The sequence below is a fragment of the Myotis daubentonii genome, chromosome 9 (assembly GCF_963259705.1).
Source record: "Myotis daubentonii chromosome 9, mMyoDau2.1, whole genome shotgun sequence".
In the NCBI taxonomy this organism is placed as follows: domain Eukaryota; kingdom Metazoa; phylum Chordata; class Mammalia; order Chiroptera; family Vespertilionidae; genus Myotis; species Myotis daubentonii.
In genome coordinates this window covers 33,763,461-33,785,879 of record NC_081848.1, presented here as the reverse complement: position 1 = coordinate 33,785,879, position 22,419 = coordinate 33,763,461, and the positions used below count along the sequence as shown (strand labels likewise).

At 43.3% G+C, this 22,419-nt stretch overlaps 1 non-coding gene across 1 annotated transcript; it reads left to right on the top strand.

The window, feature by feature from the left end:
• Positions 1-14,958: 14,958 nt before the first annotated feature.
• Positions 14,959-15,088, top strand: LOC132242424 (small nucleolar RNA SNORA42/SNORA80 family). Its single transcript, XR_009454618.1, has one exon. It is a non-coding gene; the product is annotated as a small nucleolar RNA SNORA42/SNORA80 family (small nucleolar RNA).
• Positions 15,089-22,419: the final 7,331 nt, after the last annotated feature.

The following is a 22,419-nucleotide window of genomic DNA, read 5'->3' as shown; positions in this document are numbered from 1 at the left end:
GTTAATTAAATGTTTGACTAAATACAGCAGGCTCATTTAAAAAAATATTTTTATTGATTTCAGAGAGAAAGGGAGAAGGAGATATAGAAACATCAATGATTAGTTGGCTGCCTCCTGCCCGCCCCTTACTGGGGATTAAGCCTGCAACCGGAGCATGTACCCTGACCAGGAATCAAACTGTAACCTCCTGGTTCATAGTTTGATGCTCAACTATTAAACCACACTGGCAAGGCAACAGGCTACTTTTTAAGTTGATAATTTTGTATGGCCCTTGAATGATGTTATAAATATCCAAATGGCCCTTGGCAGAAAAGAGGTTCCCCACTCCTGCAACAAAACTTTGCTCTCTCCAAACTGGTGTGCCCAGGAAACCTTGCAGGTGCCATGCCATTGCTCACCTGGTTTTTTCTTCCTGCAATGCCAACTTCATTTTTTTTTTTTGCTTGTCCGAAGAAAATGGAGTTTTCAGAATTCAGCTTGAATCCCATCCGTTTTATGAAGCCTTCCTAGATTATCTTAGCTTTGATGACTGCTTTTCCCTTGAACTCCTCTGAACTCTTGTTGCACTTTATCAAGTGGTTAACACAATCCCCTTGGACAGCTTAATATTTAGTGCATGTAACAGAGATAATATTTTCAAAATAACTCTTTTTGCATTTTTCATTTCTTGTTAATTCTGTTTATTTTCCCATAATGTTTTCTCTACTAGAACTAGACGAGAAGGCTGACATGAGGAAAGGAGGAGGCAATGTCTTTTTCTAGAGGAAAAAGGAAGTTAAAGGACCTTCTAGTACTGGGTGGAAGAGGTGAGGCAGAAGAAGGGAGGCAAAGTTCAAGTAAAAATGACCTTCCCTCTCTCTCTCTAAGATCAGATATTGAGGAGGGTGATGGACCAGTGGATAGGATGATGGAAACATAAAGACAGAAAACAAATGATCTAGTGTCCTACTTGCTTCACACATGGCCCCAAGACATTGTAAACCCCATAGAGAAGCCCAGAATTTGTATTGGTCATGGTACTCCTGCCTGCAAGGTGTTCAGATGATAAGTAGGACTTACAAAGAGAAGTGTCTAAGACAGTGATGTCAAACCTATGACACGCATGTCAGAGGTGACACGCGAACTCATTTTTTTGGTTGATTTTTCTTTGTTAAATGGCATTTAAATATGTAAAATAAATATCAAAAATATAAGTCTTTGTTTTACTATGGTTGCAAATATCAAAAAATTTCTATATGTGACACAGCACCAGAGTTAAGTTAGGGTTTTTCAAAACGCTGACACGCCGAGCTCAAAAGGTTCGCCATCACTGGCCTAAGACATGGGCCTTAGCTCTCTACTGTCTGTTCTCTAGGGCATCCAGAAGTTATATGTGGCCCTTAGGCACTAGGGTATTTGGGAGATGCTGGCTGATGAGCCCAGAAGTCCAAAGGGGATGTCCATAATAGTCATAGGTGAGGAGATGCTGCAGGAGAAGGCAGGGCAGGCCACCATGGTGGGTACCGCAAAGCAGTTGCAGGTGCCTTGGAGGACCAGTGGTTCCAGTGAGACCCAGGGTGGGACCAAGCCAGTCATAGACCCAGCAATAGCAGAGACAGCAGAAACTGAAGGAAACAAGTAGAAGAATCATAGCTTCATCTAGATTTAAAATTTTCTAACCCTCTCCCTCTCATGTGCATGAGGACAAGTGCTTGAGAGCAAGGTGAGATAAATTATAGGAAATGAGGCCCACAGTTTTCTCTCTCTCTCTCTCTCTGTCTTCCTCCTCTTTCCTTTGCACTGATAAGTAGTGAGCAAGTTCTGGCCTCACTACTTATGTATATCTTATCTCCCCAAATAGATTAGAAGTAATTGAGGAGAGGAACAGAGTTTTAGAGCCATGCCTGATGTAGTGTTCCAAACACAGTGAGTGCTTATTCATGTACTCAGTTCTGTGGAGTTTGAACAAGTAAATTACATCTTCATCTGCAGAAGCAGTGGTGGTAGTAATAATAATTGCTTCTGTTTATTGCAAGGAAGCCACATAGAGTAGTAGGTGAAGAGAAGATTCTAGATCCAGATCGTTTGAGTGTTATCCCTGGGCCTTCAATTGACTAGCTATGGGACCCTGGGGGGAATCACTCAACCTCCCTGTACCTTGGTTTCTTTAGCTGCAAAATGATGTTAGCTCTTAGCACTGTTATAAGAATTAAATAAATTGTACATGTACATATAAAGAACTAAGAATGATACTTGGCTCATACAAAGTACTTGCAAACACTTTAGTCTTATATGCTAGGCAATTTAAGTGCTATTTCTGTCTCCATCAGAGATGAGGAAACCGAGGTGTAGCACTATTAAGTGACTCAGGCAAGAACACACAGCTGGGAAGTGACAGAGCCAGATTCCAGGCAGGCAGTGAGCTCACAGGCCACACACACCTCTCTGCAGAGCAGAGGCAGGATGGAACCGCTCACTTCCTATTAGTCCTCAAGTCCTCACTCTGTGAGCGCTTTCTCCTCTACTAGGGCCATTCTGTTAGCAGTTTTTTATCTTCCGAGTCCACTTAGCTAGTGACAACCTAGAGGCCCTTAAAAACTATTCTACTTGGTATATTATGGTTTAGAAAAAAAGAACTATAAAGCTTCTTTTATGGTACTTATTCTCTCAAGTATTTAAAGGTTCTTAAAATTAAAATTTTAAGTTCCCATTTTTCTCCCAGGTTAAGCATAGGTTTATTAGAGTGAAAATTTGCATTTTGTGTTATTTAGGAAGTTTAGATATAATAGAGTAAGCTGAAATATCAGTAATATTAGATACTGTTTATTAAGCACATGCTGGTGACAAACATTATATTGTATCTAGTCTTCAAAATGACCTTGAAAGTTTAGTATTACTGTTTGGTTTTAAAGATGAAGGAAATGAAGGGTCTTTATAATAGCCAGAAATCCCCAGAAAAATTATTTAAGTATAAAATAATACAACGATACCAGGAATCCTCTGAAAAAAATTATTAGGAGCTCATTTTAGGAGATTAAATAAAATTCAGTTTATAAATTATGAGAGTGGTGTCAATGGTATAAATATGCAATAACACCCTAGTAATTTAATTTTCTGGAGGCCACATCAGTATGCTGCCTAATTCGACATAGAAATCTGCATGGAGTTAACTTAGTTATTCCCTAGAAAGATCCTTTGCAGAACCTGATTACAAGGCAAGACAATAAAATTAGGAGAAAAATGAAATTAGAAGCCTTGAGCTTAGAGGAAGATGGGGCCACAAACACACCGAGGAAAGGGGTGGATGTCCCGGGGTAAGGGTTCACTGGGGAAGTTCTATCTGAATGTCTTTCCTAAAGCTTCAGGTGTGGGGGTCAGTGTCAGACTTACGCGTCATTTTCACAGTATTCTGTTAGAAATAGAAGCAGCTGACTTAGGAGCTGTTGGTGTCTTTTCAGTGGGGCTGGGAAAGGGGCACAGTCTTAGGGAGATAACGGGAGACAGGGGGTCTCAGTCTCGGCTTGCATCAGAATCACCTGGAGGACTCGGGAAAACACATTGCAGGGCCTCCATCCTGATTCTGACTGTAGGCCTGCGGTGAGGACTGAGGATTTGCGTTTCTAACAAGTTCCCAGGTGATGCTGATGCTGATAATCCAGGGACCACACTTTGAGAACCACTGATTTAGGAGAAACTTGTTTGACTTTCATTCATTTTTGGTAGATTTCCTTCCTCTTCTCTATATTGTCTGCCTCTTACTCTTTTCCCGCTCTCCTCATTGGTCTCTTTGTTGATTTAGTTTTCGTTTCAGGGACTGTGGGGTGGGGGAAATTCAAAATTAGGCAGTCGCCATTTTTCTCAAGACACAAAATATGCTGGGAGGCAGACTGTTCTGACAGAGAGCTAACCCGAGGAGAACTGTAACAGTGGGGAATTGTATCCCACCCCACTATTCTTTTCACATTGTTTCTGTAAATGCTGACTCTGACTAATATGTAGCTTATAGATAAACAGCATGTTTGTATAAGAATCTTAAGAACTAACTTCAGAAAATGCAGACTTTGACCTTCAGTCATCCCAGTTCTGGGAGATTTACTGACCTCAAATGTGGAACCAGGATGATGAAGACCACGGTGATGCAAACCAGACCATTTCTGGACCAGTTTCAAGATCCTTATTGGAATGGACTGTGCTGGCTGCACGTAGAGAACTTTTCAACCCCCTTCCCCCACTTGATTTCCTTGTTTCCCTCTCCTTCCTTATAAAAACCTCTGCCTTCACTGAGATGGAGAGATGGGCTTTGTAAAAGAGTCTGCCATCTTCTTGAGATGCCAGCACTTGAATAAACCTCTTTCCTTTTTCCACTAGCACCTGTGTCATGCAGCTGAACCTGGGCTTTGCTTAAAGAACTATCTATATATATAAAAGGCTAATATGCCAAGTGTCCATCTGGGTAATGATGTTACATAGTAATGGCCAGCTTCCTCTCCCTAGTAACTAGCCTCCTTGGAGTTTCTTCAGCCCAGGAACACAACTTGCTTTATAGCCAGGTGGAAACATTTTACACTTTAACTAAATGTCTGTGAAGTGTTTTCCCATGCTTCATCTCATTTGATCCTCACAGAAGTCCTGGAGTAGGTAGATAGGAGACTTGATGGAATCCTATATATTTTCTTTTCATCAGCCGGAAAACGGAGATTTAGAAAGCTTAGAAACTTGACCCGACTGAAAAGAAGTAAGAAATGGTGGACCTTGAAAATGACTTCAGGTTTTCTCACTGCACAGAATATAGTCAAAACACTGCTGCAGTTAAATATTTTACCCTTTGTTTTCCCTGCATGATCTACAATCATAATCTGCTTTGTGTTGATATTTACTGCTGTGTTGCTGACAATTACCTGAAAGAGAAGTTGGGGTGCTTCACTGGGCTGGAAAAAGTTTAGCTAAATCAGAAAGCAAGTCTAATTAAGCAAGTTTATTCTATATCTATAAAAGGCTAAGTTGACTCGTGCATGCGCGATACATGTAAAGCTCTAGCTGGTGCCAGTCACATGCATGTTTCAACCTGTGATTGTCGATTGTGAATTTGGTTGACGCTTTTATAGAGAAAGGGCAAATAGTGATATTAAAATATTTATTCTAATTAATTTCCTTTTAATATGCATGAATTTGTGCAGCAGGCCACTAGTATATAAATATATAAATATATAAATATATAAATATATAAATATATAAATATATAAATATATAAATATATAAATATATAAATATTTGTCTTCTGAGCTCTAAGTGTGTCTGATTGGTTCTCAGTTTATTGTGATGATGGACTGAGTTCAGCTATGTCAGGATGAACATGTTAGGCTAATGTGTTCAAGTGTTAAATGCTTCTTTGGTTATATTTCAATTGTGAGGGTCCATAATGGGTCACCCCAAGACGTGCCTTTGTGGTATGCAGGTTGTGTTGAGCTAAAGGCAACTTTAGCTATACATTCAAGAGAATCTTCTGTCCCTCCCTCTAACTACCGAGGAGAACATGAATTTGGGCCTAGTTCCTAATAAAAGATTATCATCAGAGATAACCTCTTTCAACTCATCTATAGGGCAGGACAATCTCCTATTCTTATCATCCTGCAATGAACCTTTGAAGCCCCCAGTGTATTACCTCATCCCTAGCTCAGGATGTCTTATATACCTAATCCCCCTTTCTACCTCTGAACCTTTCCTGCATGTGGGGTCTCTGATTCTCTCATGTATGCAGGGTTCCCATACATATGTATGTATTAAATTTAGTTATTTGCTCTTGCTAATCTGTCTCATGTCTATTTAATTACTAGACAAGCCACAAGAACCTTGAGAGTAAAGGAAAATTTGTTCCTTTCCCGCACTACCAAGCAAATAGTTCCCCACTAGACATTTACTTTCCTCTGTCCATCTTTCTTTCTTTATGCCGCTGTTGTGCTTTCTTCTGATCCTTCCTGCTTCTCCCCTGATATAGTGCCATAGTCAAAATCTGGCCATGCTTTCAGTCACACCTGTAGCCAATCGTAAGGCTTATCAACTCCACATCCTTACTGAGGACTGTGTGATGTCAGATTGGTACAGAGACTTAAACTTATGGGCCTGGATTGTGTTTAATTCATATTGATGTATTTGTTTGCCTGAGCTCTGAATGAGTTCTGGCCCCTTTTGACATTTTCCTAAGGCCAAGACAAGAGAAAAGATAAAAATAATAATTTAGAACAACCTGTTTCCAAACACTAGAGACACAAATGACGGCTCAGGATGTTATTTGCATTTCAATACAACCATTGCTGGATGGAGGGTGCTCAGCACAATTAAGCCTCTGGGGACACATCTAGCCAGTGCATCCTTTGATTAAAGAAAATTGAATCAATATACAGTGAGTTCCTGTATTAACATGCAATTTAGGAGGCATTTATGCTGAGCTCAAAATCTAATTAGTGGTTTCCTGTTTGTACTATAGTGACTTTATTCTATTTGCAGTTCACCTGGGTCTGTCATAAGTTCTCATGGTTGATTTCCATTCAGTTGGTGACATTTTATCTTTCATCCCCAGCCTTTTCACAAAAGGACTCAGGAACTCAATGTACCACAAACAAATGGCAAAGAGGATTCAAAATGAGGACTTCTGATTAAATGCTTAGTTCCCCACATCATTCATAGAAAGGAGCTAATAAAATTCTCAATAATGGGAAAGGGGCATTTGCAATGTACTTTTCCCATCTGTGGCTCTGAGTGTCCCTCATGACCATGAGTGATAAACTACTATTGTTACAACATGTTAGGGTTCACAGGAAATTTGGAGGCCATAATTCTACTTCTACTTCAGCTAAGTCCTGATGATGTTTATGGGTGTTTTAAAGCTTCCTTCTGAACCTATTTTTCTATATGAGATTATGTAAGGCTGAACTTATATATGTAGGGTCAGGGTCAGTGTATATAGGAATTTGCCTTCAAAATGGCTGTAGACCCCAGGTTGTCACCCAGTGGTTGGCATGGGTTGATACCTGGGAAGCACACTGAGATTTCTGCTGCACCCAAATAACTGGACCTTCAGAATATAGGATGTATACACTGTGGGGCAAAAGTAGGTTTACAGTTGTGAGTACACGAAACAGAGTTTATTCTTGTATTATTATTGTTTATTAATTATTGTTTTATTTTCCATATGAACAACAACTGTAAGCCTACTTTTGCCCTGCCCTATATTTTTGAATTGTGTAGCCATATGTTAAGGAAAATGATTCAATCTCAAAGACTGCCTTTTTTGTTTTGTTTTTATATTGATAACTGAGTAGAAAGTAATATTAGCCCTAACCAGTTTGGGTCAGTGGATAGAGTGTTAGCCCGTGGACTGAAGGGTCCCAGGTTTGATTCTGGTCAAGGGCATATACCTTGGTTGCAGGCTTGATCCCTGGCCCCAGTTGGGGCGCATGCGGGAGGCAACCAATCAATGTATATCTCTCAATCGATGTTTCACTCTCTGTTTCTTCCCATTCTTTCTACTCTCTCTAAAAAATCAATGAGGGCATGAGTCGGGGGGGGGGGGGCAATGGGGGGATAAGGACGATAAGGAAACATATGTAATACCTTAATCAATAAAGAAAAAAATAAAATAAAAATCAATGGAAAAATATCCTGGGGTGAGGATTAACAAAAAAAAAAAAAAAAAAAAAAAAAAAAAAAAAAAAAAAAAAGAAAAGAAAAGAAAAAAAGGAAGAAAGAAAGAAATGGTCTACCCACATGTTTAAATGCTTAAAACCATTCAAGACTTGAAACTTAGTGGCACTTAAGTATGTGTTAAAGGGTTGCAATGGTTACAGTGGGCTTGTGTCCTGTTTGAAAGCAGCTTTGTCTTGCTTAGAGTCTCTGTTTGTGACATTAGCAGCCATTGATGATGACTACATCTGTTATATCACTTGAAGTTGCAAAATAGTGATTTCTTATTGCATCACTTCTTCATCTATTAGCTGAGAATCCTATCTAATAAAAGAGAAACATGGTAATTGGCGTACGACCGATACCCTTTTCATTGGCTAATCAGCAAGTTATGCAAATTAACTGTCAGCCAAGATGGCAGCCGGCAGCCAGGCAGCTTGAAACTAACATGAGGCTTGGTTGCCTCAGTGACAGAGAATCGTTGGTTTCCAACGTTCCCCGCCTGCGGCTGTAGGCCTCTGAGCGGGCAGTTTAAGAAACATTGTAACAAATACACCCAACTTCAGCCAGCAGATTCGCAACATTGTAAGCAAAGGCCAGAAACCTACTTTCAGCCGGAGGCCAAAGAGCTGGAGCCAAGCCTCAAGCTAAAGCTGGCCCAGAATAAAAAAAAAAAAAAAAAAAAAAAGGAAAAAAGGAGCGTTTGGGAGTTCAGTCACCCCCAGCCTGAAAACAGCCCTCAGCTCCTCACCCAGACTGGCCAGGCACCCCAGTGGGGACCCCCACCCTGATCCAGGACACCCTTCAGGGCAAACCAGCCGGCCCCACCCGTGCACCAGGCCTCTACCCTATATAGTAAAAGGGTAATATGCCTCCCAGCACTGGGATCAGCGGAGCCGTGAGGCCTCCCGGCACTGGAATCAGCATGACAGGGGGCAGCACCCAAACCCCCTGATCGTCCTGCGGCTCTGTGTGTGACAGGGGGCGGGGCCACAACCTCCCTATCCACCCTGCTCTGTGCCTGATAGGGGGGAGCTCCCCCCCCCCCACGGGCCCTGCTCTGTGTGTGACGGGGTAGAGCCATAACCTCCCCATCAGCCCTGCCCTGAGTGTGAGAGTGGCAGCGCCCCAACCCCCTGATCCGCCCTGCTCTGTGGGTGATAGAGGGCAGCACCCCAACCCCCTGATGGGCCCTGCTCTGTGCGTGACAGGGTACAGAGCCCCAACCCCCTGATGGGCCCTGCTCTGTGCGTGACAGGGGGTTGCTCCACAACCTCCCCATCGACCCTGCCTTGAGTGTGACAGGGGGCAGCGCCCCAACTCCCCAATCAGCCCTGCTCTGAGCCCGACCAGGGGCTGCACCTAGGGATTGGGCCTGCCCTCTGCCACCCGGGAGCAGGCCTAAGCCAGCAGGTCGTTATCTCCCGAGGGGTCCCAGACTGCTAGAGGGCACAGGCCAGGCTGAGGGACCCCCCCTCCCCCCCCCGAGTGCACAAATTTTTGTGCACCGGGCCTCTAGTTTCTTTTATAAAAAGACACTTCTTATCAACTCTTCAGTTACCTTTACATACAGTGTGTACATGAAAGAGCACCTTCCAAAGGTAACTAATATGATTATTTTAATGTGTCATTTCTCATGGCTTTAAACGTGTACTAGTATGATATATTCTGTCAATTGCAGGTTATCATTCTCATTGAAGTTTGAATTGTCCCATCTTTGTCCAATAGGAGCCTCTTCAAATTGTCTCCTGAGTCCTTTTGTCACAACCCCATCCCAGAGGAACACTCTCTGACCCAAAACTATATAGGATTCTGATAGCAAAGCCCGGCTGGAGATGAGCTTAAGATCACAAATTAAAACACCCATAAGAAAGCAATGAGCAAGAATCAACAGACACAAAAACAAAGAATTAGAGCTCTAATAAGTATGTTATTACATAACATAGAACAATCTTAGAGACTAAAGAAATTTTAAAAGATAGTTAAATAAACAAAAACAAAAATAAGTTGAAACTAAGAAAAGAAAAAAACACTGAGTAAAAAGAGGAGGTGGTTTAGAAAGTTCTAAGTAGGGTTTATAAAAAACAAAAATCATGATTTAGACCTCTAGAGATAGAATAATTAAAAAATACCTCAGTAGATGGGTAAAAACAGGTTCTTTAAATTACTTTAAAAAAAACTTAAATTATTTATTGTTTAAAGTATTACATGAGTCTCCTTTTCCCCCCATTGACCTCTCCCTAGCCGCTCCCACCCCTCAGCACATTCCCTCACCCCCCTACTGTCTGTGCCCATTGGTTATGCTCATATGCATGCATACACGTCCTTTGGTTGATCTCTTACCCGCCCCCCCCCCCCCCCCCCCACCGTCTTTCCTAAGAGGTTGGACAGTCTGTTCGATGCTTCTATGTCTCTGGTTTTAGTTTTGTTCATCAGTTTATGTTGTTCATTATATTCCACAAATGAGTGAGATTATGTGATATTTATCTTTCTCTGGTTGGCTTACTTCACTTAGCATAATGCTCTCCATTTCCATCCATGCTGTTGCCAATGGTAAGAATTCCTTCTTTTCCTACATCAGCATAGTATTCCATTGTGTAGATGTAACACAGTTTTCTAATCCATTCATCTGCTGATGGGCACCTACATTGTTTCCAAATCTTAGCTATTATAAATTGTGCTGCTATGAACATAGGGGTGCATATATCCTTTCTGATCGGTGTTTCTGTTTTCTTGGGATTTATTCCTAGAAGTGGGATTACTGGGTCAAATAGGAGTTCCACTGTTAATGTTTTGAGGAAACTCTGCACTGTTTTCCACAGTGGCTGCAGTAGTCTGCATTCCCACCAGCAGTGCATGAGGGTTCCTTTTTTTCCACATCCTTACCAGCACTTGTCATTTGTTGACTTGTTGATAGTCATTCTGACAGGTGCAAAATGTTACCTCATTGTCGTTTTGATTTGCATCTCTCGGATGATTAGTGACTTTGAGCATGTTTTCATATGTCTCTTGGCTTTCTGTATGTCCTCTTTCGAAAAGTGCCTATTTAGGCTCTTTGCCCATTTTTTGATTGGATTGTTTATCTTCCTTTTGTTAAGTTGTATCAGTTACCTATAAATTTTGGAGATTAAATCCTTATCAGAGAGAACATTGGCAGATATGTTCTCCCATGCAGTGCGCTTTTTCCTTATTTTGTTGATTTTGGGAGGAGGGGGGGGGGGGGCTGTGCAGAAGCTTTTTATTTTGTTTTTTTTTATTTTTTATTAAATCTTTATTGTTCAGATTATTACAGTTGTTCCTCTTTTTTCCCCCCATAGCTCCCCTCCACCCGGTTCCCCTTCCACCCTCCACCCTCACCCCTCCACCACTGTCCTCATTCATAGGTGCACGATTTTTGTCCAGTCTCTTCCCACATCCCCCACACCCCTTTCCCCCACAAGAATAGTCAGTCCACTCTCTTTCTATGCCCCTGATTCTATTATAATCACCAGTTTATTCTGTTCATCAGATTATTTATTCACTTGATTTTTAGATTCACTTGTTGATGGATGTGTATTTGTTGTTCATAATTTGTATCTTTACCTTTTTCTTCTTCTTCCTCTTCTTAAAGAATACCTTTCAGCATTTCATATAATACTGGTTTGGTGGTGATGAACTCCTTTAGCTTTTCCTTATCTGTGAAGCTCTTTATCTGACCTTCAATTCTGAATGATAGCTTTGCTGGATAAAGTAATCTTGGTTGTAGGTTCTTGGCATTCATCACCTTGAATATTTCTTGCCACTCTCTTCTGGCCTGCAAAGTTTCTGTTGAGAAATCAGCTGACAGTCGTATGAGTATTCCCTTGGAGGTAACTGACTGTCTTTCTCTTGCTGCTTTTAAGATTCTCTCTTGTCTTTTGCTCTTGGCATTTAAATTATGATGTGTCTTGGTGTGGTCCTCTTTGGATTCCCTTTGTTTCGGGTTCTCTGTGCTTCCTGGACTTGTAAGTTTATTTCTTTCACCAGGTAGGGGAAGTTTTCTGTCATTATTTCTTCAAATAGGTTTTCAATATCTTGCTCTCTCTCTCCCTTCTTCTGGCACCCCTATAATTCGGATGTTGGTACGCTTGAAGCTGTCCCAGAGGCTCCTTACACTTCCTTCGTATTTTTGATTCTTTTTTCAATTTGCTTTTCCGGTTGGGTGTTTTTTGCTTCTTCGTATTTCAAATCTTTGACTTGATTCTTGCGATCCTCTGGTCTGCTGTTGTGCCGGGAGCCGGTCCATCCTTGCTGTTTCAAGGGACCTGGCATATATGGCATACGGTTCTTAATATGTTTGCTCACCTTCTTGGCGCTGTGTTTTAACCCAGAAGCTTTTTATTTTGATGAAGTCCCATTTGTTTATTTTCTCCGTAGTTTCCATTGTCCTAGGAGCTGTATCAGTAAAGATATTGCTATGACATATTTTTCTGACTATAGATTCTCTAAGATTTTTATGATTTCTGGTCTTACATTTAAGTCCTTTATCCATTTTGAGTTTATTTTTGTGTATAGTATAAATTGTTGGTCTAGTTTCACTTTTTTGCATGTATCTGACCAAATTTTACAACACCATCAATCAGGTCCAGTCTATAAGCACAGAGAAAATGAGCACTGAAAGAAAAAGATATGGGAAATATGGTGGAAATATTAATAAATGGAGAATAGGATAAATTTATTAGATTGAAGAGGAGATCCAAAAACAGAATAGGTAACATTCAATAAATAATGACTGAGAATTTTCTGGAACTTATGGAAGACATCATTCAGATTTAAGAAGCCCATTAAATCCCAAGGAACATTGATAATAGTAATAACAATAATAATAATAAATGCTATAGCTAGATACTTCACAGTGAAAATGCAAAAACAAAAGCAAAGACTTTTTCGGGGGGTACGATAATGATCCATTTTCTACAGTTTCCTGAACAGGGCACAAAGGCTCAGAGCCATGGACTAATTAGCTTAGACAGCTAGTAAGTGGTCAAGTTAGGATTTGTGTAGGGAACGGCTCTAGGATCAAGCCTCAGGCTGACCTGTGGCAGGGCCACAAACAAGTCCCAGCCTGGAGAACAGAGATCTCCCAGCATAATTAAGCCTGATCTTGTAGCCCTCCCTAATTCCTTCCTAAGTAGCTAATGGGCTGTGGGAGGTGTAGCAAGTGTTGCCAAAACAAGAGCATCTGTATACATGTTAATCTACCCTTGTTTTAATCAGACTGTAAAATAAAGCATTGGCTTGCAGGCTGGGTCTTTTGTGTCCTCAGCCACGCACAGGAGATCCACCGAGCCCCAGCTGTATTCTCTTGTCTGTCTTTTCTTCAATCCTTCACCGCCCCTCCTCAGGTTCACCCTTGGCCGTGCTGGCACAGCCCAGATTTGAACCCAGGTCTGTCTGAGTCACTAAATTATACTTTTTTCACTTAAGAAAATGATGTTTCCTTGAGTCCTAAAGATTAGAAAAGTGGAAATGCTGGTGGTAGCCATTAGTTCTTTTATTTATCAGATATTTATTAAGCCCCTACAATTGCTAGACTCCATCCTAGGAGGTGGAATACGGTGGGAGCACTCCTGAGACTCATAGTGCCACACACTTGAAGGCATTGTTATTGTTCGTCATGGCTGAAAAAGAAATGAAAAAAATACATTTTGATCTTCCGTAAGGTTCTGCAGCCCTTTACAGTTTCAAGGCTCTTCACGTTCATTACCATATTTTGATCTTTACAATGAGAGAGAGAGGAAATAGTACCGATAATATTATGCCCATCTTCCAGATAAGGAAACCGAGGCTCAGAAAAGTCATGTGTCAGAGCGTATGTCTTCCCAGGCCATGTCCAGTGCTCTTATATTACACAAGGCAGCCTCATGCATTCAGTAGGAAAGCATAGTTCCTATTGAATCCATCCAATGATTCTTTTGTTCACTTGTCTGCGTGATGCCAAGTAGCACCAATGGCAGTTTTCCTTTTCCTCCAGCCTTTGTAGGTGCAGGCAGGTCTGCCTAACACTTTCCTACAAGCCCTCTCTGGCTTGTAGACAATTTGGGGCTGGTGCCTCATAACTCAGGCAGCGGTAATGGGTCAGGTGTCACCGCCTCTCTGCAAGGTCACACCGTTTGGATAGGGTATACCACTCCACCTGCACCCACACATATGGTGTTGAAAATGGTCCCAGCTTCAGGACCATAATTTGGGGGCCCGTCACTTAACCCACAGACTTTCCCTGAGGCTGGGCACCGTGTTTGAAGAGAGGCACAGAGGAACAGAAATGAACAGAGTGGGGACACATCCCAGAGTCCTTGTCAGCTGAGAAGCAGCTAAGAGACCAGGGAGGTTTTGCCTGGAGAAGAGAACACAGGGGTGGCTGAGGGAGGAAGGGGGCAGGGAATATTGATTTAATATTCACTGTGTTTCAGGCACTGTACAAGGGTCTGAAAATAGAGCGACATTCTGGTCCTCCTGGAGAATATGCTAAATTATAAATATAATGGCTTACATTTTTCTTTTTTTTATCCTCACCTGAGGATATATTCATTGATTTTTAGAGAGAAAGGAAGGGAGAGAGAGAGAGAGAGAGAGAGAGAGAGAGAGAGAAACAGAGAAACATTAATGTGACAGAGAAACATTGATTAGTTGCCTCTTGTATGCACCCTGATGGGGAATCAAACCCACAACCTAGGCATGTGCCCTGACTGGGAATCGAACCTGCAACCTTTTGGTGTATAGGACAACACTCACCCAACTGAGCTACCTGACCAGGGCTGGTTTACATTTATTTGAGGGCTTATCTTGGTTAGATACTGACCTGCAAGCCTCATATAACTGATCACATTGAATCCCCCCCAAACCCTCTATGAGGCAGCTATTATTATTATCATGCTCATTTGGCTGGTAAAGAAACAGGCACGAGCCGAAACTGGTTTGGCTCAGTGGATAGAGCGTCGGCCTGGGGACTGAAAGGTCCCAGGTTCGATTCTGGTCAAGGACATGTACCTGGGTTTCGGGCACATCCCCAGTGGGGGATGTGCAGGAGGCGGCTGATCGATGTTTCTCTCTCATCGATGTTTCTGACTCTCTATCTCTCTCCCTTCCTCTCTGTAAAAAATCAATAAAAATATTAAAAAAAAAAAAAGAAACAGGCACAAGAGGTAGAGATCTTGCTGGAGGCGTTAAGGTCAGTGACAACTGGTACCTGACCCGGGGCTTCCAGGCTGCAGCTCCTGGTGCTTAACCATGGGGCTTATTGCCCTTCTCCAGTCTAAGACGCTGCCACAGTGAGTGAATGCTTGGGTTTAGATTGATGGCAGCAGCCCCATCTCCCTGTGTAACTCATAGTGCCAGAGCAAACTGTGGCCTTGAACCATTGCCCGGCCTCTGCCTGCAGGCTACAGGCACTGAGGCAGATTGCACAGTGGGAGAAAATAAAATAGGAAAAGAAATACTTGCAAACACATTATTCCCTTTGATCCTCATAGCAGTTCTGCGAGGGACCTGTGATGGCCACCATGAGCGATGAAGGCATTTCCCCAGCAGGCTAGTGTCCCCGAGCCTGTCCTGGCGCCCTCCACAGGACCCAGGGTACAGTGTCTCCTTTGTGCTGTGTCTTAACAGTTCCCCCACAGTGAACATGTATTCTTTTATAACCACTAAAACAGTATCAAAGTACAGAACGTGGCCTTTTCTTCTCTCCATGTGCTGTAGTTAGCTCGCAGCTGTGAGTGTGGCCTGTATTTCGGAGGTGGCCTGCGGGACACTGTGCTCTTTCATTTTCTTCATTTACAGTTTCCTGCTTGTGAGTTATGTGCTGTGGGGAACTGGGCAGCAAAGCTTCCAGAGGCATCAAGAACCACGCCAGCATTCCCCGCCAGGAGGCGCTCACGGACGCCTTTCCACCCGTGCGCCAGGGGGGCGGTGGGAATCTCAGAGCAGGCGCGGGATTTTCTTCTCACGACCCACTAACCTTAGGGTAGGCTGCTCTATCTTGAAAACAATAGCAACTTGACCCAATCACTCGCTTTTTTCTTTTTTTCCTGCAGTTTGGTAATTATCTTTTAATGTTGCCAGTGGGAGGGACAAGATCCTGCGGCTTATAGAACTGGGGAAGGTGAGAGCCGTTTGGACGAATTCTCTTCATTTTACAAGGAAAGAAGCGAAGGCTAACCGAGGAACTGGAGGAGACGTGACTTGCTCTCTGGTGAGGAATGTCACCTCCGGTTCTAGTTCTGCTACCTACATACCTCTCAGCTCTCCTAGTCCGACTCCTTTTCAGAGAGAAGAAAACAGAAAGGTACATGATTTGTCCAAGGCCAAGTGAAGGTACAGATGGACCAAAGGCCAGGTCTTCTAGCTCCCAGTCCCAGCAGCTGGGCGAGGACGAAATAAACCGGTTACCTGAAGCATATGATCCTCACAGAGCAAACACACAAAGCAGCCATGCATACAGGACAAAGAGTGAGCGGGTCAAAAACAGAGACAAGAGAGACAGGAAGAGGAGAGAGAGAAATATTTTTCTAAAAGTAGGTACAGAATTCCCTCAGGGAGAGAGCGCCTGCTGTGGGAAAATGAGCTCCCCAGGGGAACTGAGTATCTGTTGCTACCAGAGAATTGAGACGAACTGTCTGAATAACAGAGAAAGAAAGTTCTGGAGCTCTGAGGGGAGTGTCTAACTTGAGGTTTCTCCAAAAGCCAACCCAAGACCAGGGCTTGGGTGCAGGTAGTGTGTCTGGGAGGTGATCATAGGAAGCACCATGAAGCCAGTTACACCAGAGATCTGTCTCCTCTTTCACAGCAGGAGGTGATGCTGCCTCGTTTTATTTTTCCCGGGGAAGGAGATCTGAGGTTGAAGTTCTACTCTGAGAAAAGGCTTTGTCACTCACTCTAGCTGCTACTCTGGCCTCTTTATAGATGAGATAACCTGTAGGTGGTTTTCTCATCTATAAAATGGGGATGATAAAGCCTTCTCTGCCTAATTCACAGGGTCTTGGGGGAGACAGTCAGCTGAGATAATGATTGTAAACACCTTGTATAAATGGTAGAGCATGTCATTCACCCATTATCAAGTGATTATGAGCGTTTATGTCTGTGTTGGTTCCTGAGAATTTAAGAATGAGATATAGTTCCTACCCATGTGGGACTTTCAGTTTGATGTGGATATTGACAACTAAGAGCATAATTGAGTTACTATGACTTATCCTATGAATTACTGTGACTCACCCTAACATAGTAATTATAGGTTACCATGCTATGAGAACACAAAAGACTTGGTGGTGCCCACACATACCCAGCAGGAGAGTGGCACATGTATCCGGTCCCCAAGCCTTTACAGAATCCCCGATCAGTACATGTGCATATCTCTACTGGTTGAGGCGTGTGCCTCCTTGGCTCTCATGTCACTGTTTGTTCTCTCTGTCCCCTGTTGCTTGACATGTCTGTTTTTGGCATAACCTCTTTTCCTGGCCACAGGGACAGACCCGTTCTACTGTCCTTTCTTGGCCAAACATCCCATAAAAACATCCTGGCCAGCCTCCCAGGAAGTACAGGCTGTTCCTGTGTGCACACAGCCTCAGGGACTAGGTGTCTGCCAAGCCTAACATGCAGCCTTGCGTATCTAGTGTTTCTGAGGTCATGACATGCCAAGAGAAAGGAGCCCAGAGATCCCAATTCTCCATCTCTCCCCTTGCAATGCAAAACCCCTTCTATCTGCCAGGTATATATGAAGAGCTGTGCGCTAGCCCAACCCAGTGGCCAACACCACCTCCTACCAGATGGCAGGAAGCAAACCTGAAGGAGGTTAGAGCAGCGGTTCTCAACCTGTGGGTCGCGACCCCTTTGGGGGTCGAATGACCCTTTCACAGGGGTCACCTAAGACCATCGGAAAACACATATATAATTACATATTGTTTTTGTGATTAATCACTATGCTTTAATTATGTTCAATTTGTAGCAATGAAAATAGATCCTGCATATCAGATATTTACATTACGATTCATAACAGTAGCAACATTACAGTTGTGAAGTAGCAACGAAAATAATTTTATGGTTGGGTCACAACATGAGGAACTGTATTTAAAGGGCCAGAAGATTGAGAACCACTGCTCTAACCCAGTGGTTCTCAACCTTCCTAATGCCGCGACCCTTTAATACAGTTCCTCATATTGTGATGACCCCCACAGAGAGATTGGAGAAAGGGATATTGGGGATGATTGTCAATTTCTGCCATAGTATGTAAAAGCATATTTTTTCCCCCCTAAGATTCTTTGATTCAACCATTTAAACTAATTAACTGATAGATTCTTGGAGCAGATAGCCTCAGATAAGAAGACTCTTACTGTATAACTTACCTTCCTGGGACTCTCTTCTGCCTAAGTGCTATTGAACCTTTGTTCATTCAGTGGTTTTTTATGCATTCATTTATTTAGTCCACAGATGCTTATTGCTGTGCAAGGCACCAGGCTCTGAGGAAATGGTGACAGGCCCCGCCTCCTGTGGTTCACAGCCTGGTCGGGATCCTGCATAGGTGGCGTGACGGGGGCATATATAGAGTCCTGACAGAGCACACAGGAGAGGATGAGGGTTAGAGAAAACTTCCAGGAGGTGAATTTTGAGAAGGTCAGTAGGTATGAGGGGGCAGTGAGATGAAGGTGTATCATAAGTGTGACCATGCTGCTCAGGACACTCACTTTGAAGTTAGTGCCCACTGTCCCCTTCATGCTCTCCCTGTCCCCACCCCCAGGTACATTTTGCTTCTTCCCCTACCAACACTTCCTCCTCTTGAATAGGCAAGCTGTCATGCCTTTTCCTTCCCTCTTGTCTTACCTTTTCCTTTTGCTTAGAGTGCCTTCCTCATCTTGTCATTCTGACAATCTTCTGCTCATCCTGCCTCACTGTCGGTGTTCCCCTGACTCTGCCCACAAGGGCTCCCCTCTCTTGCCTTTGGGCTTTCCCAGCACTTTACAGGCTCTTCTAGGATGTTGCCTACTTGATAGTTTCATGGGCGTGTCTGTCGCCCTAAGCACAATGCAAGCACAGGGAAGGCCGTCACTGTGCTTTCCAATGCAAGTGCCTAGCTCAGTGCTTAGTCTTCAGTGAGGGCTCAACAATGTTCGAGGAGGATGTGGGATTTTGGAGGAGTGGAGCGAGCCCTGGACTAGGACTCAGAAGACTTGGCATGGCTCCACCTTTTCACATAGTGCAGGATGGTGGGCAACTCACTTCCTCGGCTTGGAGCTTAGTTCCCTATCAATACAATGAGAAGATTGCATTTAATAATTGCTATGATTATTTTACAAAACCATAATTCAAAATGCTCACCACTCCTATGGCCACCTTCCTAGGGCACAAGTTGCTGGACTTTGAATCATACGACTTCGCAACCTTGATCATAGCTAAAGCTTAGATGTGAGGGAGTCGGTGGCTTCTGAGGGGCCTGGCCTGAGATCTGTATGTTAGGGAAGAGGAGCCATGGGTGAGGAACTATGCCAACCACACCCTTTCTGTTTAAGAATTTGAATGCAGGCTACAATAGGTGTCAGTCAGGGACAGGCACAGGCACAGAGAAGTCAGTGACAGAAGCCATGAGGCCGGCAGAGGAGAGAGTGGGGAGTGAGAATTTGCCAGGAGGAATGGAAACAGATTCCGAGAGAAGTGAGGGGGTGCTGTAGGATCATTAGAGCTGCTGTGGTGTGGGGAATGCCTGTGGCTGAGATGGTTCCTTCTGCTTCCTTACTTCCCACATGGCAGTTTAGGTCATGTGTGAGCTCTTTGCAATGTATTTAACAAAAACTTACTGTTCTAAACATTTTATAATCCCTAGAATATAGGCACTGTCATTACCCCACTCTATAGAGGAGGAACAGAGAGGATAAATGCTCTAGTCAGTACATACTAGTAAATAGCAGAGTCAGGATTCAAACTCAGCCTGAGTTTGACCCAGGCACTTAGCCCTTTTACCACGGATTTGTGCATCAGTGGGGTCCCTCTGCCTGGCCTGCGGGGATTGGGCCGAAACCGGCTCTCCAACATCCCTCAAGGGGTCCCAGATTGCGAGAGGGTGGTTCTCAGGTGACACACCCTGGAATGGGGCTCCCTCCACTCTGGTTCCGGTGTGTCACCTGAGAACCGCAGCTGCCAAGTCACCACAGCTCGGCACCTCCTGCATTGGGCGTCTGCCCCTGGTGGTCATTGTACATCATAGCTACTGGTCAGATGGTCGAATGGTTGGACGGTTGCTTAGGTTTTTATATATATAAAAGATGCTTCTTTATAGGTAGCAAGCAATTTTGAGCACCTACCTATATGCCAAACCCCATGCTAGGTACTTTACTATTCCGTTTACTACTATATGTATTATCTCAGGTTTGTTGTAATTCTTGCAACAACCCTGTGAAGCAGATGTCTATATGCTTATCCTATGGATGGGAAATAGATGCTCAAAAATGTTAAATGTTTTGTCCAAGGTCAAACAGCTGGCCAGTGGTAGGGCCAACCATGCCTGCCTGGGATGGTAAAGAAAGCTCTCAGCGATTTCCTCCTGAATGATGGAGGCAGCTGAGCCCCCAATCTTGGGATCTGCCATTCACAGTGACAACTTGTACACTATCTGTCATTTCAGGAGCTGTGAAATATGAGACAGAGCCTAAAGATGTTAAGAATTCACAGGCATTTCTAGAGGCTGCAACTGAAGTGGGGTGTGGGGGAGGGGAAGAGACAGGGCCAAGAATGTAGCTTGCAATGAGCTACTTTTTTCTCTCCCATCTTTTCTGCCTTCTGCTTAATTGCTTGATAAAGATAAATAAAGCTGGAGAAAATTACATTTGGCAGCCTTCAATAGGGTTTGAATTTGTGGTTCTTTTCTTCACTGCTTATTTTTTGTTTATAGTAGATTTGTTAACTGAGATTTTCATATTTTATACTTGTATTCTTTTCTGGATTGAATAAGAAAATGATATGCAAGTGATACCCTAACCCTAGGCAAACTAGCAGATGCATAAAAATATGCAAATTGGAAATGAATCTGCGGGGGGGGCTAACTAGCCTTATTGTCTGAAACCATTTTCTTAACCTGTCTGGGCCTTTGGTGTATCCTTCCTAAATTGGGAGATCAGGAATCCAGCCAAAAGCAACATGGTTGCTGGAAAGATCCAGTAAGATCAAAATACCTCCTTGATTTTATTTATGCTGTTACGTTAGGATTTACCTCTAAGTCCTCTCACTGGCTCAGTTTTATCCCCATTTTATGTATAAAGGAATAAACTTAGAGATATTAGGTGGTTGGGCTATCACCACCCAGCTAGCAGTAACTCAACACCTAGGGACAAGGGGTTAAAATTATCACAAAACAATACTACCCACAGAGGAAGTCATGATACCGGACACAACGGGCCTGAGGCCTCCTGTCACTGCTTGAGCCAAGTTAATCGTATATGAGCATCTATTCCAATAATGCTGGAAGTATGGGGAGAGCAGTGGGTCACCCTGGAAATTCTGCTCTGACTCCCCTCACCGGTTGGCTGATCGCATACGGGCAAGAGAGAAGATGACTGCGTGCAGCTGGGAGCTGCAAGGGTTACAGGGAAAGGCAGGGAGGGTCTGCAGTCCGGCCTCCAGGATCTCGAAGTCTGATAACAAAGTGGCTAATCTCCTGTGATGTCACCACAGCTCGGCCTGTTCCTGACGCCTGAGAATGGTCAGCGTTCCTGAGGCAAACTCCCAGAGGGGGTCAGGGTCTGGGCACATCCACCAAATCAAAGCGTGTCCTGTCCTGTCCTTGGTCTGTTCTCAAAATGGACCCATCGAGGTATCTCATCTTTCTACAGCCTCGTTTCATCCTCCAGTTTCCTAGGGTCTCTAAGAAAAGCTTTTAGTCAGGTGAATAATTATTAAACAACTGTGACTCTATTCTTATTACATGCCCTTCCCTCTATCAGTCACATTACTTAATTATTTTACTCTCGTTTGTTTTTTCTGGTATAAAACTAATACGAGTTATTGTTTTAAATTCAAATTCCTTAGACATACAAATCTAAGAAAGTATCTTTTAGTCATCACCTGAGGATATTTTTTTTCATTGCTTTAGATAGAGTGGGAGGGAGGGAGGAGAGAGAGAGAAACATCTATTTGAGAGAGACATATTGAATTGATTGGTTGCCTCCTGCACAAGCCCTGAGTGGGGCTGGGGAGCAACCAGAAACCCAGGTACTTGCCCTTGATGGCAAATCAAATCTGTGACTTTTCAGTGCACGTGCCTACGCCCTAACCACTTAGCAACACTGGCCAGGACCTAAGAAAGTATCTTTTAATCTCGCCACTCAGAGGTAAATCCTGCTAGCAGTTTGCTGTATATTTTTTCAGATCTTTTTTTTTTCTATAGCATCATCGCTATTAGCAAGTGACATCCTGATCGCCTGTAATAGTTGCAAAGGGCTTTCACAAAAATGATCTCAAGGCGCGTGTATCCATCATAATTTCCTTTTCCTGTGATTGCAGGGAGGTTGTGCCTGTGCCATGAAGGATACTAAAGAGCCAGTGAGTGAGATCTGTATCTGCCTGAGGTCTTAAGAGCAAGCATTTCAACTGACTGTTCCCTGCAGTCTGGGAAGTTGGCTCCCCTCCCTTTACTGATGAGCTGTTTGACAGCTCAGTGGTTGTTGTGACATTTCATAGATACAGCCTGAGCCGCTCCAGATAGAAGGAAGTCGGCATCCACCGACCTCTGAACAGTGAGGATCCACAGGTTTATAATAGGTT